The sequence below is a fragment of the Mycteria americana genome, chromosome 7 (assembly GCF_035582795.1).
Source record: "Mycteria americana isolate JAX WOST 10 ecotype Jacksonville Zoo and Gardens chromosome 7, USCA_MyAme_1.0, whole genome shotgun sequence".
Classification (NCBI taxonomy): Eukaryota; Metazoa; Chordata; class Aves; order Ciconiiformes; family Ciconiidae; genus Mycteria; species Mycteria americana.
The window spans coordinates 46,518,168-46,538,407 of NC_134371.1; positions in this window are offsets into that span (position 1 = coordinate 46,518,168).

Genomic DNA, 20,240 nt, shown 5'->3' on the forward strand with positions numbered 1-20,240 from the left:
TTGCAATAGACATACAGAGACTGACCTCGTCTTAAATCACATAAGAACCTTCCTCTTAAGCTAGCTCCTAGTATATTTTTATTAACTTCCTTTAGCAGAAAAAATAAATCTGATAGAAATTATTTTCTTCATACTATTTTATGTATAATAAACACTTAGCTAAGGGTGCGTCTTCTTTAAAATTTAAATAGCCACACACAGAAAATTGAGACTGCTGAATTGTTAGAGAAGCAAGTGCTAAAAGGGAACAGTGCTGTTTAACTGTAATAGATTAGTTAAACTTCCCATGCGATTTCATCCCTGTTCATCTATGTCCTTACCTTTTTTCATGTTGTGAAACCTACTTAAATGTCATTCTGCTATTTGTTTGGCAGGAGATTATTACTGTGGAGGGTAGATATGAACACTGCTTGTTTCCAAGGGGATAAAATGAAAACATTCTTTTGGGAATTTGGCCCTTTAATTATGGGTAATTTTTAAACAAATTAGTTTTGATCATTGAAACACCAGCTTAAATCTCGGCATTGATTGCGGTCAGTTCTGTTAACACTCCAAATTTTGTGTTGTTTTGTGGTACAGACAGCTCTTTGTGTCCTGAAAATTTTTTTGCTGCTGCTTTATTTATACTCTCTCCTATTTTGGTTTTGGCCACGTATCTGATTGGGAAAGCAATTATAATCAAGAAAGCAGAACCCCAATCCAGAATAATATGACTTTTTAAATTATAAATGTTTTTAATTTTGCCTTATTAGTAGTGATTAATTAGAACTTTGTGCAGAGTCCCCATGTATTTAAGAGTAAAATGGTGATTAAAGAGTAAAAAGCCACTTATTACCAAATTCTGTCAAAGTGCTGTGTTTTCCCACCTGTTCTAAAGCACAGCAGAAGTCAAGCTTAGCTTATTCTTTTTCCTTGACTCTCCCTCCAGGACCTACTCAAGTTCCCTCTGGCTTGACTTTAACCCTGAAATAGAAAATTATCTGATACTGTATTGGGTTGAGTCACCAAGAAATATCCTTGCTTCTCTGTGGAGGGTGTTAGCCCCTTAGAGCAGAACGACATGAGCAATTTCAAATTACAGCTTATTCGCTTAGGTCTGGAGAATACAGTATTTTATTTAACTTTACTGTTCAATGCTTTAATTTCCCCTCTCCACCCCCCGCCCCCCCCCCCCCCAACCCAACCTTTATCCCAGCTCTGTCTAGTTAGGCTACAAAGTAATCAGCAAAAGGCTACTGTTTTTTATTTGCTGTAGAAAAGCTGATGCAATATAAATAAGTGTTTGTAACACTGTGTGTGCAACAATGGTTTTTGTAAGATGCAAGCATAAGGTCTATTTTCTTAAGAAATTGAGGTGCTTTATGAAGACCCATCAGTGTAATAGAAAACATTTTCATCAGTGCATTTTGCAAGAAAATGCTAGTGGAGGCTTGGATGCCATTTAGATGGTGTGTTATTTGTGAGCATGGGTGCTTTTTTAATCATGCTTTTGAAAAACATCTAGTGCAATGGCACCCTTTATTTCTTCTTCTAGTAACATTTTCATATAAATAAATAACTTGCAAATTATTTTTTTTAGCGTAGAATTCATTTTTAAGTTTGCTGAAACAATTTTGCACACCAAAGATCTTTCCTTTTGTCCTTAACACGCACGTGCCGTAGTCTAGTTGCCCTTCTAAGACCTTGCACTTGAATTTCGGGCTGAACACCATAAATCCCTTAAACTGAGTACAGCCTCTTGCCTTTATGCAGACATATTTGCTAAATTTAGAAATATATACAACAGTTCCAGGAAATGCTACGTCGAATCCTTACTTTACAACGTTAGCTGACAAGTAAGTACCCGCTTGCAAGCCAGTAAGATGGGTGGTGTTTTCCTCTCTGCTGTTAGATAGCGAATGATTACAGATAAGCTATAGGGATATCCATTTATTCACAAGGACTTTGTCTTGCAGCAGAAAGAAATGTTACCGATTCAGAAAGCTCTCTATGTATGGCAATCAATTTTAACTCTCCCTCTCTGCTGATAATGGAAGCTTCTGTCTCACCCCCAGTCTGGCTCATGCGAGCTGCCTCTTCAACATGTTCTGAGCTTGACATAGTTGTACGAGTCACTTTATGGTAACAGAAGATATCGTTAGGCTGGTGAACAGAAAGGAATAAATACAGAAGTGTCAAGCTGCCTTCAGTTATATCTATTTATTATCCCATAGGAATGCACACAGTATTTCATAAAACTCCACCAAGATTTTAATCAAGTTACATGTGTTGGGAGAGGGAGAAGCTGTTGTAGGGACCATGTTAACTAAACCTCACACACAGTAGAGTGCAGAACACAAATTAAGGAGGCCTTTGCTGCAAAACTGCTGTCATTTGCCACACGAGCCAGGAGAATCTTTCATAAGAAGGCTTATAGATCTCTAGGACTTTGTATGCCAGCTAATACAGGGTGACACAAACACAGGCAAGTGCATCCACTAGAGGGTATTGGCACACTGTATATGGTAGTGCATTATAGATAATATCTAACAAGTCTCATTTATTATGCCTTTATATGAGACCTTTAAAAGTTCTTTCTCTTGTAAAGTCCATATTCCCCAGGACCTCTTCCATTTTCTGGTAGCAAATGCGTTCCTAATACCAGCTCAATTGCCATTAGGAGAACAAATGGGTGGTAAGCTGCTCACCACCAAATTATCAAATGGCTCATGCCCAGATGGTGATTGAAATATTAATGTAGTCAGAAGACTTCTAGAGAGACTGAATGTCAGTCAAGCAACAGGACTTGCCCCTTCCTTGCACAACAGCTTTCAGGAGAGGGATAAGAGGGGTCAAATTCTGCTATCCGAACATTTCCAAAAAGCATCTGTCCTGGACACAAGAGGGGAGGAAGCACAGCAAAGGAGCTCCTATTTTTAATAACATCCAATAAGCCCATTGCTATCAAGACTTTTAAAACAAATCAAGGATGGGACCTTTTAATTTATAGTACAAGGCTGGTTTAGTTCAGAGAAGAACTTGCATTTGTTGTTCAGAGAAATGCCATGCCATATTATAATCCTAGGAGTACTACTTTTGGATTTAAAATGTTTATTATCTTGGTTATGATTGCTACATGAATCGTTTGTGGCTTTACTCATAAATTACTATAAAAAGGAAGAGAGAAAGAAAGCGTGTAGTGTGTGTGTAAGACTGAAAATATCAAGTGCTTCTTATGGGCCTGATTCAAAGTGCACTGGAATCAATAGAAAACTCTGGGTGGCTTCCATTAAAAAATAAAAAAATCTAATTTTGTGGAAAACACTGAGAAAAGTGAAATATTAGCTGCAGTCAGCTGAAATTACTTTCAGTGTTTCAAGTCATTCTGATTACAAAAAAAAAAAAAAAGCTAATGCTTCCTGAATATCTTTTTGTTGCTATTGTTGTTCTTGTCTTGAAAATTTTAAGTTCTTGGGGAAAAGAGTTGTCTATTTGTTGTGCATAATAAGTGGTGATTCAACTATGCAAATTTTGTGCTAAGCTGTGTGTGTATATATATATGTTACATTAATGCCTGCAAATTCCTGTGAGAGGCTGGGCCATACCAGTCATAAAGGGAATTTTCTGACTGATATCAAAAGAAGTCAAGACTGGAGATGTGCCTGCCCTACTGGTAACAAACCTAATTGTGGATGTGAACAAGGCTCACCAAAATGAACTGATCCCAAACAGCAGTGCTGTTTATCCCTGATAACAAAAATTGATAAAATGAGCCTTGAAAGTGAAAAGACAAGTATTACCTTGTTCATGTTACAAAAGCCATTGTCTGTCTTTCCCATGATAACCCTCTGGCTCAGGGAATTGATGATAACGTATATGAGCACGTCAGAAAAGAATTTTAGTGAGAAAGCCCTTTATGTAATATCTATTTTCATTCACATTGGAGATTGAAGGATCAAGTAATGGGATGAGATGTTCAAGGATTGATCTGTAAGAAATCGTTGTATTGTTGTAGTCATTAATGAAAATGTTCTCCTTTGAATATTCAAACATCTTCAGCAGTATTAAAAATTAATCTATATACTGTGTACCAATACTTTCTAATTTTTTTTTTAGAAGTTGAATTTAAAAAAAACTGGTTATGTCAAGGGAAGTACTTGTTTAGATACCTGTTTTTTTTCTTGTAGCATTGATAGTATTGTTTGAATAATTTATTTAAAATGTAGTGAGGGATAAAGACTGCTTAGGTTTTCTGATTCTTCTTCCAAAACAGGGGTTTACAATACTGTGCAAATTCTAGTGGTCTGCCTAATCTAATTTAAAATTATCCAAGTTATGAAATTCCTACAAATTCTTTCAAAGATTGAGTAGATTAATAGATCTAGCTAATAGCTTGTCATTCCTAATGCTTAATCTACCTTTTTTTCTGCAGAAATAATGGAAATATATTCTGCAGAATAATCTTTAAGAATGCAAGTATTTCCTCTCTTTTTGGATATTTTCAAATACATAGACTTCAACATGATTTAAAAAAAAATCACACACAATTTTATATAGGCCTTTGTTAGTGTCATATTTCATTGTGAACATGTCTGTTTTCTATCCATTATTGGTTCTAAACATCTTTCCATAAAATTACCTATAGAATTTCCTTCGCACTCTATACCTGGTTTTCCATTAAATGTTCTAGCTCATGTTTTTCCTCATTGAATACCACTTGTTATTGTCTGTCCACACTTCTAATTTCTCAATTTCTGTTTTATTTCTTGTTTCTGTCATCATGGACAGAAATCAGTTATCGCTACACATCATTATTTCTGTAATCACTTTTTAATACAAAAATATTTGCGGATTTAATTAATGGATTTGTTACAATTGCTCCAAAATAATTAAGAATTTAGAACAAGGCCAATAGCCTTCAGGTTCATTAAATATATTATGTAATCCCTTTTACATGTAATTCTGAGATGCATCTAAGCTAGGCTGATGGAATGTTAATATCTAATAGTATTTTGGGGGAAAGCTTTTTAGCTCCAGATATTATTATGTCTCTTTCCTAACTCTCAGACTAAATTTTATTCTTGCACGTCGAGAAAAGTCTTAATTTTTTTGTTGTTAATTTTTGCTACTAAAAATGCAGCAAGTTCACTGATAAACTAACCTTCATTTCCACTGTAAAGTAGGATGAATAATCAAATAATAGAAACAAAGCTGTATCTTCCAGCAAGCATCCTGAGAGAGCAGGGTCCTTACATTTGCATTTCTTTATCCAAAGGTTGGTAGCATCAGCAGCTTAGCATTTCCATTCTGCATTACAATATCCTACCACCAAAAAACTTCCTGAATATCACATTAATGGATTGATAAAGACTATTGTAGCTGATGAATAATTTTTTTACTTAAATTTAGTATTATCAATTTGGTATGACTTTAATTCTTTTTCTGCTTTATGACTCTACTTCCATTGTGTTTGTGGCATGATGATGTGGTATTTTTGCAGAGCTTTAAGTACATTTTGGGACTAATGATGTTCCCATTGAAAAATTCATGGTAAAATCCCTTTCGTTTGTTTGTTTGGGGTTTTTTTTGTTTTCAACACTTTGAGTTGCTGTTACCTCAACAGTTGCCTCACATTTGATACTCAGATACATCACATCTCTTTCTCAAGCCGATGTTTAGGTTTATGAATAAACAGCAATATAAAAATGCATCCTGTGTTAGAAATTAATAGCTCTTCAGTACCCATTTCCAGCACTTGCCTTAGTAAAACAACTGAAAAAAACATGGAAGTTGAGAAATACTCTTATTTTCACTCAGCATCAGAGAGATCTGTTTACTCTGGAGAAAAGAAATACTTCTAATCTCTAGCAATACTTCTGATTAATTTTTTGGTTAATTGACTTGGCATCACCAGCCATGTAATGATGTTACTATACCATCAACCGCTGTGATTCTACCAGATTGAATATACAAAGTCGGGCTGGGCTGGGTGTGCTTTTTTCTTTAAGCACGTATTTCTGTGGGTCTGTCTCACTATACAGATATATAAATAAAGTCTTCCAGGAACATGTACAGTAGAATGCAGAAATTCATACTGTACACGTGATTCTTTATGATATTAACATGCTCTTAAGGGGTGAAAGCAACTTTTTAAATCCAAGTTTCAAATTACAAAAACTGTATGTAATTTTAGTATACAACCATCTATGGTATTAATTTCCCATTCAGTTTCAAACAGCGTTTCCTCATTTTCCTTCCATGTTTTGTGATTGTAGTATTATGTTTCCCCATGCAGTTCTTTTTCCTCATCTCATTGGTGATGGAATATATTTTGTGTGTTATTTGTAAAAGATTTTGGGCTGGATACTGTCATACATGACAGTAAAATTTGACAGAGAAGTAAGCAAGTTATTTCCCTACCTCCAATAGTACCTTTTACATAGCACATGAAACACTGCTACGAAAGTTAAGCTGTATTAGGTACATGGGAAAGAAAAACAAAAAAACACTCCAAAACTCCAGATCAAATTAGTTTTCTCAAATGAAGCTATTCGTATTTCTGACATAGCCTAAAATAAAATGTAAGCTTTATGTGTAAATACTTACAACAGAAAAAAATTAATATATTCAACATATTGGTGATACCTCCTTTTTAAAAAGCTTCCAAAATGTTGTGTCAGTTGAAAAATATATTGCTTTAAGCCCTATATTTTTAGAGACACTTGAGAGGGTTTTTGTTGTGGGTTTTGTTGGTTCCCCCCCAGCTCAAGTTCCAATGTCCACATTTTGTGTAGTCAAGGGTTACTTTTCTGTATAAGTGTTTTTTGGCATACAGCCCCATGAAGCTTCTTTAGAAGGTCAAAGTAAGTGGAAAACTTTCTGCTCATATTTAAAGAAGGTACTCAAGTCAAAGCAAGACAGATGTTGGTGAATACATATTTTAGATGTTCTTTTTTGGGATATTCTGCGGCAAGAGCACCTGTCCTGCCAAATGAAAACATCACATAGGAATGAAGTAGTGGCACTCGTGCTGGTTCAAGCATTTTAAAGCAGAGATACTCAACTATCACTTAACAAAGCAACATCTGTGGCACAGAAGAAGTTTGAGATCATGCAGCTTATTGGGCTTGCTTGATCACGTTCGTGTCTGCTATTCCAGCTTGTCTGCCTGGTGCCACGAAAAGATGTTTCAGTGACTTTGGGAAATGAGATGTAAACTACAGTTTTGCTTATAGAGCCGAGACATCTAACACAGCCCCTTCTTAGGACAAAGAATACAGGGATCACAGTGGCAAAGTCTTTTCTGTGTGTTTTATCTACAGAGGTGAGGATGTGTTTGCATTCCTCTCTCTGTATGCTTGACTTGGAATTCGTAGGAATTACTCCAGTAGCTCTGTCATACTGCATTTGCTGATCTGTAGGATTGGAAGATGAGCATTTCCAGGTTAAGGAATTATATTTTATTAATGGGAAAGTTCACTTAACTAGGGCACAGGATTCTTCCAGTTGTTGTGGACTGTTGCACAGCAAGCTAAAACTTTCTTATTAACAACAAACAGATGTACAATTGATACTTTTGACCTTCTGTGAGTGTTTTTGAGCGGGGACTATACAGTAGATAAAAGGAATATGCTCCCTGGTTCTTAAATACCACCCTGTTCTCCTTTTACCTGAAGTGCATGACCAAAAGCAGATGTCCCATAACATTGTTTTCCTTTCATCTAATAAGTATTTTTGTATATGCAATATATTTCTGTACAGGACATAAACTCTTCTGAAATCAACCATTTTAATTTAGCTGCATGGTGTGTCATTCAAATCTTAAATTTAAAATCAATTTCCAGTTGTATTTTGGTGAAGTGTAGGTTGTTTTTTCTTCTCTCTGGAATTATTCACATTATAAATATTTTGTATAAGTGATCTTAACTGTAAGTGATTAATTGATTTGGTTTTTTTATTTAAGGTAGATTGTTTCCAAAATGATAGTGGCATGTTTACTTTTATCAGAGTTGTAGTTATCCAACTGACTTCTAGATTATCTAGACTGTTCTATTTATTTATTTATTTATTGGCAGTAAATAGCTAAAAGTGTAAATGTTATCATCAAATGCTGAAGTTCTTGGCTCTGAAGTCCTAGTAAAGACCAAAAGTGTTAAGAATGTACTTTGTTGTCAACTCAGGGCAAACCTGAAGTTAATTTCTCCACTAGAAGCACAGGCTGGGATTTGCTTTATTTCAGTACTATAAAATATGAATTAATCTTAAATGTATTCCTAATACCCCAAGCTTTGCAGTAGAGGAATACCAATAAGATTGTTGGTAGTGCACTGCTAAAATGCCAGTCTTGTAATTCTGTTGTGCCTTGAAAGTAAGTAGCCTTGAATCATATAAAGATTAGGAATACCTAATCTGTAAAGGGATGCTAAAAACTTCATGATGCCACCCTCTGAGTTGAGCAGGTGGCCAGTAGAACCAGCCACGTACAAATGTGTGTCCAAAAGAAATAGCAAAAAGTCTAATCTGTGGTCCTTGGAAGGAGTAGGTATTTGAGTCAGAGGGAGGATCTGATCTTTGCTCACGGTTTGTTATTGAGATACTCAAGTATTAAAAATGGAGAAAAAACTAACCCCTTCTTGGTTACCTCAGTTGTTACATATAACAGCTTGATATGTCAGGGTGCCATAGCGATATTTAGTACTTTAGAGGCTTTCACAGGGTTTTTGTAGAAAAGCTTTAGTTCAAAAAAAGTTGTTTCAAACATGGCCCTTTAATAAAGGAAATCGTTATTGAAATCAACAAGACAAATGCAAGTGTTTCATATTGTGTCATTTTAGTTTTTAATGATTCAGACTTTTTAAAAATACATAATTAACGTTTACCAGTGATAAACTGTGCACTGCAATATCAAGAACCTGAATATAAACAGTGGAAATAATTTTATTAATTTTCATTGTCTAGCTTAGAAATATGTAGAAATGGAAGATCATAAAGAGAAGGAAAAAGTTTGTTTTCTTTCTTGCACTTTGATTTATTGGAAGAAAACTTAGACTAACTACTATATTACAAGAGAATTTTGGTATAATAAATAAAAAGGTTACAATTCTGGAACAGCAATTTCCTTATTTAATACTGCTAATGGGAAAAGTTGCAGATATTAATTTGTCAATTACATTTGAAATGCATTAACTAGACACAAATAGGTCCATCAGAATAGACACTGAATAGCTCATTACCCTTGCAAATACTACGGTACAACCTAACTAGTAAACATATGTTCTCAGTAAAAAGCAGCAAGCATTTTAAAATTTACACAGAAAACTCTAACACCTAATAAGCCTTCTTAGGTTAGCTACAGATACATTCCTTTATTTTTACTTTTTTCTTTTTCCCTGATGAAGCAGGTTAAATGAATAAATCCATCTGAAACACTATGAGGTATATCTAGCTGCACTTACATAATTGTTAGAAATACTGCTAAATATTCAGTATTTCTTAAATATAAAATATCAAATAATCTAAAATATCACATAATCATTTCAAGAAACAAAAATATTAAAAGTAATGGTTTTCAGTGTAGGTTTTTTTCCTAAAGACTATTATTTGCAGTTATTATTTCCCAAGAGGTCTTTTACAAATGAACCCACCTTTCTGGCTTTTTTCCCATGTAATATAAATTATATTCTAAAGCATTCAGTACTAAGTCATGAAGTGGGATGGGGGTTTTGTGTTTTGTTTTGTTTTTTTTCTTTTGTAAATCAAAACCTAGTAGCTCTTTGAAGTGGCTCATAAAAGTATCACATACATCTCACATATATGAAACTTCTCACATCTCACATATATGAAACTTTTAGGAAAAAAATGAAGGCCTCATCTATATTCTGTTTTCTTTAATGTGTAGTCTGAAGAACAATTTGGGGACAATGTGTGGTTAAGTGTCTAGAACAGAAAAAAATCTCATACCTGAACACAAGTTCATCCATTTGAACTGTTATGCAAATATTCAGTATGTATGTTGCGTGATGGATATATCCCTGAAGAAAATGAGCACTCCATTCAAATCAAGATTAGTATCAAGAAGCTGTATGGAAAGATTGTGTCTGTGAGTGAGAAGGCCTGTGCAGATCCTGCCAGAGTACTGTTCTGTGGCAATGAGCTGGATGGGGGAATATGGGACCAACTTCTGCAGGGCTGCTCGGAGGGGCTGCGTGGGAAGGGAGGAAGCAGGTACCTCTCTACCCCAGCAAGTATGTTGTGGCATGCAGTGTAGCAAGAGGCCCCAGGCTTTGTACTGAGTTTATAAGGCCTCTGTCTGGGGCTTGTCACACTTACTTTGAATCAGCTTGTCATGACCTGTCTCGAGTCTTTTTTATGCTTGGATTTGCTGTAACAGCAACTTTTCTAATAGCCTAAATTTAATTTTGCTAATGTCCGTATTGTACAACAACAGTGTTTTCACAAAGACAGTAGTGACAAGTAGTAATTCTGCATAGAACAAGGTATTCGTGATTCTACTGTAATGGTGTAGTGTAAAGAAACACAGCCTGGTGGGACAGTAGAGGCCTTGAAGGTGGGGACACAGGATGACCTGTAGAGGAGTACAGGCAAGGGATCATGAGAGGTGGGACACAAGTGGGCACCAGAGACCCCACGGCTTCAAATGACTTGCCAGTGGTCAGTTAAAGAAACACAGACATAGAAGTTGGGTAAAAACAGTGTTGGGGCAGCAAAGAGAGTAACAAACAAGTAGTTTGTATGCAAATCCACTATATACGGTAAATCTGAACCACTAAAAAAGAAATGTTTAAAAGATTATTAGAAGACAAAAATGGCCTTAAGTACATCCTAGAGAGAACATTGTCAACATCACGCTCCTTGCAGTGAAGAAGTTGGGGTATGGGCGGCACTGGCTGCATCCCCCCTGCCAGATGGGAACTGTTGGCGTTATGAGCCCAAGGGGCAGAAGAAGGGTAAGCACGATGCCACAGAAAGGAGTAGATACTAGGAAGTGTGCCTATGACAGGTTCAATTGGATAATATATTATTGTATTATGCCATAATACGTTATAACAACATCATCTTTTTCTGTAACAACTAAACTGGACCGAGCTCTTTGACTAGGCTGCGAAGATTCCAATTATTCTAACAGAAATTTCTTGGCTTTACACCTGAGGTGTGCTTTCCTCTTTGCCCCTAACAAGACTTTGAGCCTTGGGTATTCTTTGCTGCGCTGGGTTAATATGCAAGTAAAGCTGCTGGGTTCCCTGGGCATCCTCTGGCCTGATGGGCATTACTGCATCCAGGGTAATGGTAGCTTCCCCTGCAGCTCAGCAGCAGGACAAGGGTTGCTCCTGGTCACTCTTTCCAGGGCTGTGCACTACAGTTCTCTGCTGGTATTGGGAGCATTGGTGAGAGACAGGTGAGAAATGGCGTCCCGACCTTTTCCCTGATGAAACAAGTTTGGTTTAAAAACTGCACGACAACTTACACATTGCAACTCTTCATTGCATTTTCTTAATACGGTCTCCTGCTGTGGCTGTCTATGTGTCAGGGTTCTGGGGAGCCCTGGTTACACTGGTCTACAGCCTGGAACAAGCATCATTTTGTTGTATGTCGCAGTGTTGCAAATAAAAATCTCTGATGCTAAACATGTCCTTGAAAAGACACTTAAAATGCACAGCTCCTTTTGACCAGTTCGAGTACTATTTCACTGTGTGACTGGTTACTACAACTACGCTGTATTTAGCAGTATCCATGAAATGGAAATAGCATAAGTTAATCCTGTGGTAAAGAAGTAAACCTTCATTCCTCACAGGACTCAGGTACCTGTCAGCCACTTCAAGTGTCTAAATCTAAAACTGGATTCCTTTTGCCTCAGCTCAGCTTACACCCAGACTAAGATAGTTTCCAAAACTAATGTTCTTTTGAAGACTGAATTTCTGCTTTCCTGAGCTCTGAGTGGTTTCCGTGCTGGTAAAATCGGGGCACTTGAGAGCTGACTGACTAAGCATGATCTTTCTGCTGCTGCTTGCTGTGGGACTGGTTCCTACATAAGCACAGAAAGAGTATGAGAGGCTCTTCAAGCACCCCTTCCTATAAACAGTTTGGTGATGGCGGTATTCACCCAGGAGGTTAGACACTATCATTCAGTTCCCACAAACACTTTTGCCCAGTGATTATTTCAGCTATCAGACAAACCAGGCAGCTTGATAGTTATAAATGAAGGTGCCAACTGAGATAAATTAAGCATATGAGAGACTTAAGTAAGGTCTCTCAATGCCAGTATTCCAACTGGTGTATTGGGGCACAAACTATTTCTTTTCTTTTTTAAACTTGCCTTGAGATTCATGGCCTTTAAGGTATCTTTAGGAATTAAACCCACCAGCTGAAAACCAAGTCAGAGAGAAGAACAGAATTGGAAATATACTTGTCTTCCTGGTATTACTAAGGGCTTTTTTTCCTTGCATTTTGAATGAAAATTATGACAACTTCATTGAGTCAGTAAATTATACTAATTTGGATGTGTTACTTATTTCTAGCATGAGTCTGCTTGCTGGTGAGAAAAATAAGACTCTTGCAAACCTTTTTACAATTATAATTACATACAGCAGGCAGGTAGGCAATCTTAATTGATGTATACATATTCACTGTATTGAGGTTCGTGCAAAAGAGGTAATGCAAAAAATTAAATTAGCAGGAAGTCACAGGAGCCCTGAAAGGGATTCTGAGCAAAAAGATCCCATCTAGTTTCAAATGGACTCTTGTAAAAATGATCATCTCCATCTTCTTTTAAATGCATTGGTCTGTGAGGGGGGAGGGAGAAAGAGCAGAATAGACCTGAGTAACAAGTGGAAACCTATAGTTTAAAACCAAAGTTATACATTGCTGCTTGTTAAGATTTCATTTCTCCAGTATTCTGCTTTGATATTGGTCAATGAGAAAATTTGCAGATTTTGTCTAAGCTGCAGAAGAAAAATATATTAAAAGAAAATCTTTACTGGTGATTTTGTGGTCTTCAGTTAATTGCAGCAAATGTTTACTCATGTATATTTCTGTTTGGAGTACCTACATTTAAATTTCAGCCAGAAATACTCTCCATCAAGAAAGTGGTGATGTTTAATTATTAAGATACCTTGCAATGTGACATGTTTAATAATATAATATAAACTCTTTTAGTCTTTCCCTACTGGCATTCGTGTGAAAATTTAGATAAGGTTTGATCCATGTGAAATTTTTACTTCAAAACCAGTAAGCAAGTAAAATTCAGCAAGAGTGCTGCATTGTCACAACTGTGATATTGACTTTCTTTTTGAAAAACAGAAGTGTATGCAAGAAATCACACAAATCTTCTGGGGAAACTAAGACAAGCTTCCTTTCACCCTTCGTTGTGTCATCTTGTTTTGAGAGAGAGAAGAAACTTAAGCTGTTTTGCTTTGAAAGCTGATTTCATTTTAACCCTGAGCTCAAATCAAAATCTGATATAAAAGCTTGTAGCTACATGTTACAAGAGATTTTCTCATGAATTTCCAAGTTAAAAACTTCTGTTAGAGCATATGGAAATTCTCATAAATATATATATATTGTCTTTCTGGAGCTGTGTCATTAAATAATACCTTCCCTCTACTGCTGTGCTTCAGTGCAGGTACGCGTTTTGCTTGAGCCTGTATCATCGTAGCCTTGTCACTGTGTTACGGAAAGGAGTTAGGCATGCCATGAACTCTTTTATTATTATTTTTAGTGTTTACTTATTCACTGCTTCTAGGGGTTGACATCAAAGAGCAATATGGGTACACAGACTATAGAACAACTTTAAAGAAACCAAGCTATTTCTTCTGAAACGATGATACCTCTCAAAACAAATCGTAGTTAGTCTCCTGCTCTGTGCATGCTCATCTCTGTTTTCCACAATAACTGATGTTCAAAGGAGCATCTCTGAAAGAAGAAAAAGTGCTGGCATTAATGTTGTTGAGGAATAATAATTTCACATTTGGTAGAAAGAGACAGAAATGCAAGTGCTGTTAATAGGTGGAAACCCTCTGGAGAAAGCAGGCGTTTTACTTTCTTGCCTTCTCCAGAGTTTTCTGGAAGTCCTTCTGCATCAGTGATTTCTGATCATGGCCTGCAGGGAAACACCCTTTTTGCAATTTGTGCAATACTGCTGTGAAGTAGTGCAGTTAGGAGACAGTTTCATCCCTCAGCAAAATGAGATGTTCCAGGCAATATCTGATTTGTTCCCAGGGTATTTTTGGGGCAATCTGACAACCTCTCAGATACCAGCAGTGTGTGAGCCATGGCTAATGGACCTTGCACCTGGAAAAGCAGTGTTGGCCCCTGAGCTTTTCACGTTATGGCTGTCATAAGTGCAGTATTTTGTTATTGAGTAGGAAGATAGTTTTTGCTTTTTCTTGTGTTTTTGTGGGAGTTTTTGTTTTTATTTATTTATTGATGGTTTGACATTACATGCAGTAGAAATAAGCCTTTTGGCATTTGGGACGTCTTGTGTTGATGTACTGATAGCTCTTTAGAGTTGTAGTCTCACAAGTATGTGTCCTGAAACAAGTTCTTTGTTCTGAAAGGTTGGAGCGTACTCCTAGTTCTTAATTTCTTGGATCTGTCTGCATGGTATCCCTGCTCTGTTCCCCTTCCACCTGCCCACAAAGGTTAGCACCCACCCAGTCCATAAAAAGAGGTCAGGTTCTTCACCTCTCCACATTGACAGCAATGGTGAAATCTAGTTGAGGTATTTAAACCTATTGGTTTGTCAGGTTTATCAGGTTCTGAATTTGTTGACAAAAAGGCTCCCAGAAGCTCTACGTATTTGAAGGGAAGGAGAGAAAACTGTAATCCTTTGGCAGAAGTAGCACATGCCTGCCGTGCACTCTGTTGTTAGGCACGCTCTGATCTGCAGAAATTGGTTTTGTGATAGAGAGTATTAGGTTATGGAGTAATATGGGATGATAGTTCTTGCAAAATGTTTGCTCTGGCATTTTTAGAAATAAATGTTTAAATTAATGATGATTTGGAAAGATCACACAAACGTAAAATAGTTAAATCGAGTGTGACTTTATACAGTACTTCAGTATAAATTGCCTGAAAAAAATTTCTTTTGAAAGGTAAATATATTTTCAGGTTAACCTTCCTTGCCATCTTCATGCAGTAATTTCCATAAATGAATAAAAAGCTGTATAAAAACAGGAACTTGTGATTAATAAAATGAGCTCATGGTAAGGAAGACATGAATTGGGCAGACTTTTACAGGTTTGATACCTAGCACCTCCTTTTTATCTTCTCGGCACTGCAGACAGGCAGCAACGACTTCTTTCACTAGAGTGTGCAAACTTGATAAACCAAATTTTGAAATTATGGTCCTCTATGCCCAAAATTACCAAAAGGATACAATATGAATAGAATACTTCTTGATATGCAGAAAAACTTAACATCAAATGATAATCAAGCAAGTAACTATAAGACAACTGCAGTTTTATCCTGTGGATCAAGCGTATCTTATGAACTGTCTGTTTATGTTTGGTAGCGTTGGTTGTTTACAGTCCTCCAGCAAGTCGTCTTCTCTGGTTGCTTTTTCTTTTCTCTAGATGGAAAGCTCACCTTGTAAAAACAGGTATCAGTATGTAATATCATTGAAGAAAGGAGATTTTGTCTCAGGGAAAATCTTGAACACTTGAAATCACATATGCCAACACTTCCACTGGAGCTGAACTTGTCCTGTTTTGCAGTGACCTGTTGCAATGAATGAAATGCTGAGACAGCAATCACAAGTCCAACTCTGCAATCCCTCACCTTCTCTTTAAGCTAATTGCACAAAAGTCTTTGTCCTGTTTCAACAACAGGAGGGGCTGTAGACCAGTAATATGTGGGGTGTGGCTGCATATTTTAAATATAACTCTGGGGGGTGTAAAGCCGTGGGGGATGAAGAGACTTCACACGCAGGTAGCGTGCTCCAGCGGGGGCCCAGGAGCAGCACTGTCAGGTGTGCGCCGCTGCGAGCATCAGACACGCTTGGACAGGCTTACGGCAGCATGGGGAGGGGGTCAGCTAGACTTGCAGCTGCAGATTGCTCTTTTCTGCACATGTAACCACTTGTAAATATTGAATCATTTACAGTCTAATTCTGTGTTAATGAACAAAGACTGGCTTACTGATGTTACGCTGCAGTTTGGCCCTCAAAGTCAATACAAGGGAAACAGCTAGAGATTTTCAATTAAAGTAATGATATTTTATAAATTGATTATTGATTAAGTTGGCATGATAGAGGGCTAGTTATGGCTTTGTGATAAATGTCTACAATTACAGGTGCCTTTGTTGAAGGCATGATCTGAAATTTAATAATAGAGTTCTAGTAGGTTTACATAAACTTGCAACTTGATTTAAATTATCAGGCTGATCACAAACAAGTCCATAACACATCAGTTCCTAGACTAATGAACCATACATCCTTGTCGACTTTAGTAATGTTTTGACAATTTTTGCCTCAGTGCCTTTGAATTACAAGTGTGTAGAGATGTATTGCTTACTGCTACAATAGGTCTCTCCCTCAGGATATGGTAGGTCATGTTTGCTGAATTTGAATTGGTTAACTAAACAATGACAACTTCTATAATGCTTTAAAAGAAGGTTACAATTGGTTTTTATAGTTGTGATTGCAATTTTTTTTTCACAATGAGAAAGATATTAAAAGAATGACATTTTTCAATTTCATACATTATTTAACTTTTCTGAAATCACACTTTCAGAGTTCTTAAAATATAGGGGATTTATATAGCAGTGTGATTAATTCTAAGATGGTAGAAAACTGCTGTTGATCCTCCCCTCACAAACAGAAATGCAAAATAATTCAGGTTTTAAAATTGGACTGTCTTTACCTTCTCACTAATGAATGTATTATGTGAATAAAACACGTGCAGCAACTGTCTTATATCATTTACTTGTTTGAGTTTTTCCTATCTGCTAACCTTGTTTAGTATGGGTATTTTTCATAAATAAGGCTTTTTTTTTTCCTTTACTATGTTTTTCCTGTGGCTGGTTTTCTAAAGTTGAAAAAAAGCCTGTATTGCTGTATGTTTGATCTTTTCTATGAATTTCCTATTGTTTTCTTGAGTTCACAGGAAGCAAACCAGACAAATAAGATAGACAGTTTCAACAAATGACAGATGATATTAATATGAAATGTCTAGATTTTCTTATACTTGTCTGTTTTTCCCCTTTTTGGAATGAAATAGAGTGGGACTTAAATGAATCTTAAAAGTTAAACATTGAGGTCAGTACTCCGCGGAGGGTGTAGTATTATTTCATGTGTTTGAAATGTTGCATTGCTTTGTTACTATATTATGGAGGGAAAGGCAAGGTTGGCTTTATTAAATGTTGTGACCTCCTGAAATGGAGATTCTGCAAACTTACCCATGGTGTTTCCAAGTACAGAAGTCATGAGGAACGTGTCTTTTGTGAAAACTTGTGAATCTTATGATTCCCGGGATGTTTTCTCAAAGTAGGGTCATATTTGAGTGAAGCGTGTTACAAGATGCATCATCATTTAGTTACTCATGGGAAGATTTGGGAGTAATGATCTCGGGTACTGCTGCCTTTTGTTCATATCTGCTCATGGTCATGACCTCTGAAAGCACCGTTGTGGGTGCTGGAAAAAGGAGGACTGCTGTGAGGGTGGTGATGGTGTCACATGTGTCCACTCTGTTGTCTTGCTTCCTTGTGGAAGCTGAATGTAGCATGGGACCTGTTGTATTCTTTGTTAAAATCTGTTATATAAATTTTAGAATAGGCATAATAGTCCATAACGTAGACCATAATCCCCATTACCGCCCATTATGAACGTGTAATTATCTGCTCAATAGTCCATTATTGTACCTTTGGATTCATTATCGTATAATACATTAAGGTCTTAAAGTTTTAGTTCATGGATCATTGCCCTCCAAAGCTCTCTGACAGTCTATTAAGTAAACATAGATAATTCAGTCTTTAAAAATTTGAATAATTTTTTTTCAAAATGACAGCATTCTAGATAGAGTATCTCTTACACCTCTTCAACCTCACTGCAATCAGGAAAGATGTATGTAGAGTTAAAACAAGTCCTATAATATCCTGTGAATGGTAATGAATTTTCAAAACGGAGCAAGATCCAGGCTGGCTCTTATGTGTCCACACAATAGTGGACAATAGAGAAGAGTGTTTTCTACAGTGTGTATATGTTAGTTTAAAATTATTCTGTTGTATTTTAGTTTAAAATTATTCTGTTGTATTTAGAGCCATGTTAGTGTCAGTCCTGCTGAAGTCATGCTGGACCTCTTGCAGTCCCCAGCTTTTTCTGTGTTTCCCCATTGCACTGTGTGCCTGATGTGGGTCAGTGTCTAAATGGTACAGAAGGAAAATAAATAATGTAGTTCTCCAGCTCTCTTACATGCTTCTCCCACTCATTGTTTCTGCATTTTGTTTTATGGTATAGAGAACTTGCAATATGTATGGCACAGAGAGCGTACAAGGAAAACCCTGTTGGGCTAAAGTCTTGTTCTTTGTTTCTCAGCCCACGGAGATTTCCTGCTCAAGGGCATTTGCAGTTAAGTTTAAGACCCCCTACAATGGAATGGTAAACTACACAGGTTAACGATTGCAGAGATGATGCAATGTTGGCTTTATCCCTGTGAAAAGGGATTTTTGACGTTGCTTACTCTGTAAGATATTCAGGATCCTGATGGAGATATTGTTCAGTTATGACAAATAATTGACAAATTATTAAACTAAAGAGATGCTGCAGACGAATTCTAACACAGGTAAATGTGCAGTGCATGGGTTGTTGCACTTGGACAACCTGGTGCAGTGGTGGTTTGCACAACTTGGCAGTGGTGGTTTGTTGTTTTTGTCGTGTCATGTCCCCCCCCCCCCCAAGTTTCCTAGAGCTTTTTTGCCTGTCTTACAATTTGTATACTTGTCATAATTTAAAGAAGGATGAAAGACTCTTAATTAGGGGCTTAGTTCTTCAAATAGCACCTTTATCTTCCTTCATTCGGTGGAGATAGGACCTGGGAGGAATAATTCGTGGTCTTCTCACAACCTTCAGACAATTGCAGTCATGCCATTGACAAAAAGCGTATGCTTTCACTTTCAGAAGTGGCTTTTTACTATGTAGAAGATAGCTTGTCTTGTCCTGCTATCCTTTTGACTTCACTTTGATGAGAAAGAAAGGCAAAGTAGGCAGCTGAGCTAGTTTTCACAAAGATGGATCTCTTCATAACAAACATTAAATCTCAGGCCGCTTTAAATATATTTTGCGCTATAGGAAGTGTAGATGTGACCACTATCACTATAATTCGTAGTTGGGGAAATCTGTTTTTTATGGCTGATAACAAGTATTGATTAATTCTGGTACAACTTGGTCTGCATTACACTACTAACAGCATATATTTTCTTGGTAGCTAACGTAATGACGGAGAGCTGGATCTAATCGCACAGTTGGTACATGCCAGGTGCGCGTCCTCCATTGTGAAGCTCTCGGTGGTGCTGTGGTTGTCCTGTGTGCCTGGGGCCTCTCCCTGGTCCTGTCATGCTACTTGCTTGTGGGAGAGTATTTTCTCTTAGAAGAAATTACAGAAAACTGCTTGAAAAAAAAAAAAATCAGCACTCGCACAGCCTTGTCTGTGTTCTTGCTGGAACATGGAAAGGATGCAGAGAGGGCTGCAGGAATGACCAAGCTTCATATGAGAGTGGGCTAAAACACTCACAGATGCTGAACTGAGGCTGTGGGGTGAATGCCCTCAGCCTTGTAAGAGCACAGATTCCTCTTTCAGGCATTTCTGTATATTTGGCACTCTTTCATCATCATGCTGGTATTCTATAAAATAGTTCATTTTAGTTAAGTACCAAAGCAGGAAAAGATAATTCAGAAACCTCAGGCAAAGAAAAAAAAAAACCAAACCCAAACTTTTGTTGTCACAGTTTTCCCGTCTTTTAAGGGACAGTGACCCTGCCTGATTCACCATTAGCCTTCAGATTTTTTACTATGATTTCCCCCTCCTAGCCCACTATTCTTAAAGTGCAGGTTATTTTAAGCTTATTCCTTTTAAATTGCAGAGCATTTAAGACATTGCAGTCATGTAAAATTAGCTTGGACAGTATTGAAGGTCACACTATAGAGAACTAACCTATAATGACAGTTGGATAGTCTGCATGATAGTCTTTTTATCTAGCTAATGTATCTGATTCTGATTTTATTAATGAGTGTTTATGCCTTCCTACGCTGG